Consider the following 10,000-nt stretch of genomic DNA (forward strand, 5'->3'; position numbering starts at 1 on the left):
GTCGGCTTGAGCCTGAGCTCTTTCCCCGCCGCCTGCGCTGGAGCTCGATACTCTGTCCAAGTATCCTTCGCTCCTATTAACCTCTAGGTGGTTGCGCTCGTGACATCAAAAAGACCACTTTTTGAAGAGCAGTCACACTCGGAAAAAATTTCTTTCGTCAGGCAAAAGAACCAGAGTTCTCCGCGGCCATCCACTCCAACCTTGTCCGACTTTGAGGCACCAGGCTCGGCCACCCTCCGAGCCTTTTCCTTCCCTCTCCTGTTATGGTGCCTCCCTATTAACCTCTAGGTGGTTGCGCTCGTGACATCAAAAAGACCACTTTTTGAGGAGCAGTCACACTCGGAAAAAATTTCTTTCGTCAGGCAAAAGAACCAGAGTTCTCCGCGGCCATCCACTCCAACCTTGTCCGACTTTGAGGCACCAGGCTCGGCCACCCTCCGAGCCTTTTCCTTCCCTCTCCTGTTATGGTGCCTCCCTATTAACCTCTAGGTGGTTGCGCTCGTGACATCAAAAAGACCACTTTTTGAGGAGCAGTCACACTCGGAAAAAATTTCTTTCGTCAGGCAAAAGAACCAGAGTTCTCCGCGGCCATCCACTCCAACCTTGTCCGACTTTGAGGCACCAGGCTCGGCCACCCTCCGAGCCTTTTCCTTCCCTCTCCTGTTATGGTGCCTCCCTATTAACCTCTAGGTGGTTGCGCTCGTGACATCAAAAAGACCACTTTTTGAGGAGCAGTCACACTCGGAAAAAATTTCTTTCGTCAGGCAAAAGAACCAGAGTTCTCCGCGGCCATCCACTCCAACCTTGTCCGACTTTGAGGCACCAGGCTCGGCCACCCTCCGAGCCTTTTCCTTCCCTCTCCTGTTATGGTGCCTCCCTATTAACCTCTAGGTGGTTGCGCTCGTGACATCAAAAAGACCACTTTTTGCAGAGCAGTCACACTCGGAAAAAATTTCTTTCGTCAGGCAAAAGAACCAGAGTTCTCCGCGGCCATCCACTCCAACCTTGTCCGACTTTGAGGCACCAGGCTCGGCCACCCTCCGAGCCTTTTCCTTCCCTCTCCTGTTATGGTGCCTCCCTATTAACCTCTAGGTGGTTGCGCTCGTGACATCAAAAAGACCACTTTTTGCAGAGCAGTCACACTCGGAAAAAATTTCTTTCGTCAGGCAAAAGAACCAGAGTTCTCCGCGGCCATCCACTCCAACCTTGTCCGACTTTGAGGCACCAGGCTCGGCCACCCTCCGAGCACTTTCCTTCCCTCTCCTGTTATGGTGCCTCCCTATTAACCTCTAGGTGGTTGCGCTCGTGACATCAAAAAGACCACTTTTTGAGGAGCAGTCACACTCGGAAAAAATTTCTTTCGTCAGGCAAAAGAACCAGAGTTCTCCGCGGCCATCCACTCCAACCTTGTCCGACTTTGAGGCACCAGGCTCGGCCACCCTCCGAGCCTTTTCCTTCCCTCTCCTGTTATGGTGCCTCCCTATTAACCTCTAGGTGGTTGCGCTCGTGACATCAAAAAGACCACTTTTTGCAGAGCAGTCACACTCGGAAAAAATTTCTTTCGTCAGGCAAAAGAACCAGAGTTCTCCGCGGCCATCCACTCCAACCTTGTCCGATTTTGAGGCACCAGGCTCGGCCACCCTCCGAGCCCTTTCCTTCCCTCTCCTGTTATGGTGCCTCCCTATTAACCTCTAGGTGGTTGCGCTCGTGACATCAAAAAGACCACTTTTTGAGGAGCAGTCACACTCGGAAAAAATTTCTTTCGTCTGGCAAAAGAACCAGAGTTCTCCGCGGCCATCCACTCCAACCTTGTCCGATTTTGAGGCACCAGGCTCGGCCACCCTCCGAGCCTTTTCACTCCCTCTCCTGTTATGGTGCCTCCCTATTAACCTCTAGGTGGTTGCGCTCGTGACATCAAAAAGACCACTTTTTGCAGAGCAGTCACACTCGGAAAAAATTTCTTTCGTCTGGCAAAAGAACCAGAGTTTTCAGCGGTCATCCACTCCAACCTTGTCCGATTTTGAGGCACCAGGCTCGGCCACCCTCCGAGCCTTTTCACTCCCTCTCCTGTTATGGTGCCTCCCTATTAACCTCTAGGTGGTTGCGCTCGTGACATCAAAAAGACCACTTTTTGCAGAGCAGTCACACTCGGGAAAAATTTCTTTCGTCTGGCAAAAGAACCAGAGTTTTCAGCGGTCATCCACTCCAACCTTGTCCGATTTTGAGGCACCAGGCTCGGCCACCGTCCGAGCCTTTTCACTCCCTCTCCTGTTATGGTGCCTCCCTATTAACCTCTAGGTGGTTGCGCTCGTGACATCAAAAAGACCACTTTTTGCAGAGCAGTCACACTCGGAAAAAATTTCTTTCGTCTGGCAAAAGAACCAGAGTTTTCAGCGGTCATCCACTCCAACCTTGTCCGATTTTGAGGCACCAGGCTCGGCCACCCTCCGAGCCTTTTCACTCCCTCTCCTGTTATGGTGCCTCCCTATTAACCTCTAGGTGGTTGCGCTCGTGACATCAAAAAGACCACTTTTTGCAGAGCAGTCACACTCGGGAAAAATTTCTTTCGTCTGGCAAAAGAACCAGAGTTTTCAGCGGTCATCCACTCCAACCTTGTCCGATTTTGAGGCACCAGGCTCGGCCACCGTCCGAGCCTTTTCACTCCCTCTCCTGTTATGGTGCCTCCCTATTAACCTCTAGGTGGTTGCGCTCGTGACATCAAAAAGACCACTTTTTTCAGAGCAGTCACACTCGGGAAAAATTTCTTTCGTCTGGCAAAAGAACCAGAGTTATCAGCGGTCATCCACTCCAACCTTGTCCGACGTTGAGGCACCGATGTCGGCCAAGTTCTGAGCGTTCCACCGCCGAATGCCACTGGTCCTCAACACAGCGGACTTCCAATCCAACCTTGTCCGACTTTGAGGCACCGAAGTCGGCCTCAGCCCGAGCCTTCCCCCGCCGACCTCACTGGAGCCCGCCATCCAGGGACCGGCGGAGGTCGCCCGCATGACCGCGGCAAAGTGTCTCAAAGTCGGGCACGACCGCTCGAGTCACCCGCCAACCCGGTCCGGGGCACCTCCAGGGACCGGCGGAGGTCGCCCGCATGACCGCGGCAAAGTGTCTCAAAGTCGGGCATGACCGCTCGAGTCACCCGCCAACCCGGTCCGGGGCACCTCCAGGGACCGGCGGAGGACGCCCGCATGACCGCGACAAAGTGTCTCAAAGTCGGGCACGACCGCTCGAGTCACCCGCCAACCCGGTCCGGGGCACCTCCAGGGACCGGCGGAGGACGCCCGCATGACCGCGACAAAGTGTCTCAAAGTCGGGCACGACCGCTCGAGTCACCCGCCAACCCGGTCCGGGGCACCTCCAGGGACCGGCGGAGGACGCCCGCATGACCGCGACAAAGTGTCTCAAAGTCGGGCACGACCGCTCGAGTCACCCGCCAACCCGGTCCGGGGCACCTCCAGGGACCGGCGGAGGACGCCCGCATGACCGCGACAAAGTGTCTCAAAGTCGGGCACGACCGCTCGAGTCACCCGCCAACCCGGTCCGGGGCACCTCCAGGGACCGGCGGAGGACGCCCGCATGACCGCGACAAAGTGTCTCAAAGTCGGGCAGGACCGCTCGAGTCACCCGCCAACCCGGTCCGGGGCACCTCCAGGGACCGGCGGAGGACGCCCGCATGACCGCGACAAAGTGTCTCAAAGTCGGGCACGACCGCTCGAGTCACCCGCCAACCCGGTCCGGGGCACCTCCAGGGACCGGCGGAGGACGCCCGCATGACCGCGACAAAGTGTCTCAAAGTCGGTCATGACCGTTCGAGTCACCCGCCAACCCGGTCCGGGGCACCTCCAGGGACCGGCGGAGGAGGCCCGCATGACCGCGACAAAGTGTCTCAAAGTCGGGCACAACCGCTCGAGTCACCCGCCAACCCGGTCCGGGGCACCTCCAGGGACCGGCGGAGGACGCCCGCATGACCGCGACAAAGTGTCTCAAAGTCGGGCACGACCGCTCGAGTCACCCGCCAACCCGGTCCGGGGCACCTCCAGGGACCGGCGGAGGACGCCCGCATGACCGCGACAAAGTGTCTCAAAGTCGGGCATGACCGCTCGAGTCACCCGCCAACCCGGTCCGGGGCACCTCCAGGGACCGGCGGAGGACGCCCGCATGACCGCGACAAAGTGTCTCAAAGTCGGGCATGACCGCTCGAGTCACCCGCCAACCCGGTCCGGGGCACCTCCAGGGACCGGCGGAGGACGCCCGCATGACCGCGACAAAGTGTCTCAAAGTCGGGCACGACCGCTCGAGTCACCCGCCAACCCGGTCCGGGGCACCTCCAGGGACCGGCGGAGGACGCCCGCATGACCGCGACAAAGTGTCTCAAAGTCGGGCACGACCGCTCGAGTCACCCGCCAACCCGGTCCGGGGCACCTCCAGGGACCGGCGGAGGTCGCCCGCATGACCGCGACAAAGTGTCTCAAAGTCGGGCATGACCGCTCGAGTCACCCGCCAACCCGGTCCGGGGCACCTCCGGGGACCGGCGGAGGACGCCCGCATGACCGCGACAAAGTGTCTCAAAGTCGGGCAGGACCGCTCGAGTCACCCGCCAACCCGGTCCGGGGCACCTCCGGGGAGCAGTGGAGGTCGCTCGCATGACCGCGACAAAGTGTCTCAAAGTCGGGCATGACCGCTCGAGTCGCCCGCCATCCCGGTCCGGAGCTCAACACTTTGTCGTTTTTTCCACTCCCTCCCCATTAACCTCTAGGTGGTTGCGCTCGTGACATCAAAAAGACCACTTTTTGCAGAGCAGTCACACTCGGAAAAAATTCGTTTCGTCTGGCAAAAGAACCAGAGTTCTCAGCGGGCTTCCAGTCCAACCTTGTCCGATTTTGAGGCACCAGGCTCGGCCACAGTCCGAGCCCATTCACTCCCTCCCCTGTTGTACTCGCTCCCTATTAACCTCTAGGTGGTTGCGCTCGTGACATCAAAAAGACCACTTTTTGAGGAGCAGTCACACTTAGGAAAAATCCGTTTGCGCTCACACCATCCCTCCCCATTAACCTCTAGGTGGTTGCGCTCGTGACATCAAAAAGACCACTTTTTGAGGAGCAGTCACACTTAGGAAAAATCCGTTTGCGCTCACACCATCCCTCCCCATTAACCTCTAGGTGGTTGCGCTCGTGACATCAAAAAGACCACTTTTTGAGGAGCAGTCAGACACCGAGGTTTTCTGGATTTATGTCCGTTTTCCTGGTTCTCTGACTCGGGCACCTTGTGACCGACATCCCCCCCTTCCCTGGTTCTATTTTGCCGATACTTTGGTGAGTTTTCTACCCGCAAACCAAGCCCCCCAAGCCCGCCGCCTGGTGGGGGAGCATGCCGCCTGGCCCGGTTCTATTTTAGGTCACTTTGGTGAGTTTTCTACCCGCAAACCAAGCCCCCCAAGCCCGCCGCCTGGTGGGGGAAGAGGCCCCCTGGTCCCGGTTCTATTTTAGGACACTTTGGTGAGTTTTCTACCCGCAAACCAAGCCCCCCAAGCCCGCCGCCTGGTGGGGGAAGATGCCCCCTGGTCCCGGTTCTATTTTAGGACACTTTGGTGAGTTTTCTACCCGCAAACCAAGCCCCCCAAGCCCGCCACCTGGTGGGGGAACATGCCCCCTGGTCCCGGTTCTATTTTAGGACACTTTGGTGAGTTTTCTACCCGCAAACCAAGCCCCCCAAGCCCGCCGCCTGGTGGGGGAACATGCCGCCTAGCCCGGTTCTATTTTAGGTCACTTTGGTGAGTTTTCTACCCGCAAACCAAGCCCCCCAAGCCCGCCGCCTGGTGGGGGAAGAGGCCCCCTGGTCCCGGTTCTATTTTAGGACACTTTGGTGAGTTTTCTACCCGCAAACCAAGCCCCCCAAGCCCGCCGCCTGGTGGGGGAACATGCCCCCTGGTCCTGGTTCTATTTTAGGACACTTTGGTGAGTTTTCTACCCGCAAACCAAGCCCCCCAAGCCCGCCGCCTGGTGGGGGAGCATGCCCACTGGTCCCGGTTCTATTTTAGGACACTTTGGTGAGTTTTCTACCCGGAAACCAAGCCCCCCAAGCCCGCCACCTGGTGGGGGAAGAGGCCCCCTGGTCCCGGTTCTATTTTAGGACACTTTGGTGAGTTTTCTACCCACACTGCAGGTCCCCAAATGCCGCCATCTGGTGGGGGAACATGCCGCCTGCACCGGTTCTATTTTAAGTCACTTTGGTGAGTTTTCTGCCCACACTACGGCTCCCCAAATGCCGCCATCTGGTGGGGGAACATGCCGCCTGCACCGGTTCTATTTTAAGTCACTTTGGTGAGTTTTCTGCCCACACTACGGCTCCCCAAATGCCGCCATCTGGTGGGGGAACATGCCGCCTGCACCGGTTCTATTTTAAGTCACTTTGGTGAGTTTTCTGCCCACACTACGGGTCCCCAAATGCCGCCATCTGGTGGGGGAACATGCCGCCTGCACCGGTTCTATTTTAAGTCACTTTGGTGAGTTTTCTGCCCACACTACGGCTCCCCAAATGCCGCCATCTGGTGGGGGAACATGCCGCCTGCACCGGTTCTATTTTAAGTCACTTTGGTGAGTTTTCTGCCCACACTACGGGTCCCCAAATGCCGCCATCTGGTGGGGGAACATGCCGCCTGCACCGGTTCTATTTTAAGTCACTTTGGTGAGTTTTCTACCCACACTACGGGTCCCCAAATGCCGCCATCTGGTGGGGGAACATGCCGCCTGCACCGGTTCTATTTTAAGTCACTTTGGTGAGTTTTCTACCCACACTACGGGTCCCCAAATGCCGCCATCTGGTGGGGGAACATGCCGCCTGCACCGGTTCTATTTTAAGTCACTTTGGTGAGTTTTCTGCCCACACTACGGGTCCCCAAATGCCGCCATCTGGTGGGGGAACATGCCGCCTGCACCGGTTCTATTTTAAGTCACTTTGGTGAGTTTTCTGCCCACACTACGGGTCCCCAAATGCCGCCACCTGGTGGGGGAACTGCCGCCTAGTCCCGGTTCTATTTTAGGTCACTTTTCTCACTTTCTGACCCACAAATAATGCCCCAAATGCCGCCGCCTGGTGGGGGGAACTGCCGCCTAGTCCCGGTTCTATTTTAGGTCACTTTTCTCACTTTCTGACCCACAAATAATGCCCCAAATGCCGCCGCCTGGTGGGGGGAACTGCCGCCTAGTCCCGGTTCTATTTTAGGTCACTTTTCTCACTTTCTGACCCACAAATAATGCCCCAAATGCCGCCGCCTGGTGGGGGGAACTGCCGCCTAGTCCCGGTTCTATTTTAGGTCACTTTTCTCACTTTCTGACCCACAAATAATGCCCCAAATGCCGCCGCCTGGTGGGGGGAACTGCCGCCTAGTCCCGGTTCTATTTTAGGTCACTTTTCTCACTTTCTGACCCACAAATAATGCCCCAAATGCCGCCGCCTGGTGGGGGGAACTGCCGCCTAGTCCCGGTTCTATTTTAGGTCACTTTTCTCACTTTCTGACCCACAAATAATGCCCCAAATGCCGCCGCCTGGTGGGGGGAACTGCCGCCTAGTCCCGGTTCTATTTTAGGTCACTTTTCTCACTTTCTGACCCACAAATAATGCCCCAAATGCCGCCGCCTGGTGGGGGGAACTGCCGCCTAGTCCCGGTTCTATTTTAGGTCACTTTTCTCACTTTCTGACCCACAAATAATGCCCCAAATGCCGCCGCCTGGTGGGGGGAACTGCCGCCTAGTCCCGGTTCTATTTTAGGTCACTTTTCTCACTTTCTGACCCACAAATAATGCCCCAAATGCCGCCGCCTGGTGGGGGGAACTGCCGCCTAGTCCCGGTTCTATTTTAGGTCACTTTTCTCACTTTCTGACCCACAAATAATGCCCCAAATGCCGCCGCCTGGTGGGGGGAACTGCCGCCTAGTCCCGGTTCTATTTTAGGTCACTTTTCTCACTTTCTGACCCACAAATAATGGCAAAAAAAAATGCTTACAGCACCCAGTATTCCCAGGCGGTCTCCCATCCAAGTACTAACTGGGCCCGACCCTGCTTGGCTTCCGAGATCAGACGAGATCGGGCTCATTCAGGGTGGTGTGGCCGTAAGCGAGGGAAGCGCTTGTGAAATGCCCCAAAGTGTTGAAAATGTTCCCCAGGCCCCTGGTTCCCCATCCCCGCAGGAGGAGGCTCCCCAGGCCCCCTGGTTCCCCATCCCCGCAGGAGGAGGCTCCCCAGGCCCCCTGGTGCAGGAGGAGGCTCCCCAGGCCCCTGGTTCCCCATCCCCGCAGGAGGAGGCTCCCCAGGCCCCCTGGTTCCCCATCCCCGCAGGAGGAGGCTCCCCAGGCCCCATGGTTCCCCATCACCGCAGGAGGAGGCTCCCCAGGCCCCCTGGTTCCCCATCCCCGCAGGAGGAGGCTCCCCAGGCCCCCTGGTGCAGGAGGAGGCTCCCCAGGCCCCCTGGTTCCCCATCCCCGCAGGAGGAGGCTCCCCAGGCCCCCTGGTTCTCCATGCCCGCAGGAGGAGGCTCCCCAGGCCCCTGGTTCCCCATCCCCGCAGGAGGAGGCTCCCCAGGCCCCCTGGTTCTCCATGCCCGCAGGAGGAGGCTCCCCAGGCCCCCTGGTTCTCCATCCCCGCAGGAGGAGGCTCCCCAGGCCCCCTGGTTCTCCATCCCCGCAGGAGGAGGCTCCCCAGGCCCCCATGTTCTCCATGCCCGCAGGAGGAGGCTCCCCAGGCCCCTTGGTTCTCCATCCCCGCAGGAGTAGGCTCCCCAGGCGCCCTGGTTCTCCATCCCCGCAGGAGGAGGCTCCCCAGGCCCCCTGGTTCTCCATCCCCGCAGGAGGAGGCTCCCCAGGCCCCATGGTTCCCCATCACCGCAGGAGGAGGCTCCCCAGGCCCCCTGGTTCCCCATCCCCGCAGGAGGAGGCTCCCCAGGCCCCCTGGTTCTCCATCCCCGCAGGAGGAGGCTCCCCAGGCCCCCATGTTCTCCATGCCCGCAGGAGGAGGCTCCCCAGGCCCCTTGGTTCTCCATCCCCGCAGGAGGAGGCTCCCCAGGCCCCTGGTTCTCCATCCCCGCAGGAGGAGGCTCCCCAGGCGCCCTGGTTCTCCATCCCCGCAGGAGGAGGCTCCCCAGGCCCCCTGGTTCTCCATGCCCGCAGGAGGAGGCTCCCCAGGCCCCCTGGTTCTCCATCCCCGCAGGAGGAGGCTCCCCAGGCCCCCTGGTTCCCCATCCCCGCAGGAGGAGGCTCCCCAGGCCCCCTGGTTCTCCATGCCCGCAGGAGGAGGCTCCCCAGGCCCCCTGGTTCTCCATCCCCGCAGGAGGAGGCTCCCCAGGCCCCCATGTTCTCCATGCCCGCAGGAGGAGGCTCCCCAGGCCCCTTGGTTCTCCATCCCCGCAGGAGGAGGCTCCCCAGGCCCCCTGGTTCCCCATCCCCGCAGGAGGAGGCTCCCCAGGCCCCCTGGTGCAGGAGGAGGCTCCCCAGGCCCCCTGGTTCCCCATCCCCGCAGGAGGAGGCTCCCCAGGCCCCCTGGTTCTCCATGCCCGCAGGAGGAGGCTCCCCAGGCCCCTGGTTCCCCATCCCCGCAGGAGGAGGCTCCCCAGGCCCCCTGGTTCTCCATGCCCGCAGGAGGAGGCTCCCCAGGCCCCCTGGTTCTCCATCCCCGCAGGAGGAGGCTCCCCAGGCCCCCTGGTTCTCCATCCCCGCAGGAGGAGGCTCCCCAGGCCCCCATGTTCTCCATGCCCGCAGGAGGAGGCTCCCCAGGCCCCTTGGTTCTCCATCCCCGCAGGAGTAGGCTCCCCAGGCGCCCTGGTTCTCCATCCCCGCAGGAGGAGGCTCCCCAGGCCCCCTGGTTCTCCATCCCCGCAGGAGGAGGCTCCCCAGGCCCCATGGTTCCCCATCACCGCAGGAGGAGGCTCCCCAGGCCCCCTGGTTCCCCATCCCCGCAGGAGGAGGCTCCCCAGGCCCCCTGGTTCTCCATCCCCGCAG

General features: G+C 59.9%; 1 non-coding gene across 1 annotated transcript; it reads right to left on the bottom strand.

Annotated features, from left to right (window-relative positions):
- Positions 1–8,006: 8,006 nt before the first annotated feature.
- On the bottom strand, positions 8,007–8,125 carry LOC148058577 (5S ribosomal RNA). Its single transcript, XR_015709711.1, has one exon. It is a non-coding gene; the product is annotated as a 5S ribosomal RNA (ribosomal RNA).
- Between the last annotated feature and the right edge of the window lie 1,875 nt (positions 8,126–10,000).

This window comes from Callionymus lyra, unplaced genomic scaffold (assembly GCF_982586985.1).
Source record: "Callionymus lyra unplaced genomic scaffold, fCalLyr1.hap1.1 HAP1_SCAFFOLD_72, whole genome shotgun sequence".
In the NCBI taxonomy this organism is placed as follows: domain Eukaryota; kingdom Metazoa; phylum Chordata; class Actinopteri; order Syngnathiformes; family Callionymidae; genus Callionymus; species Callionymus lyra.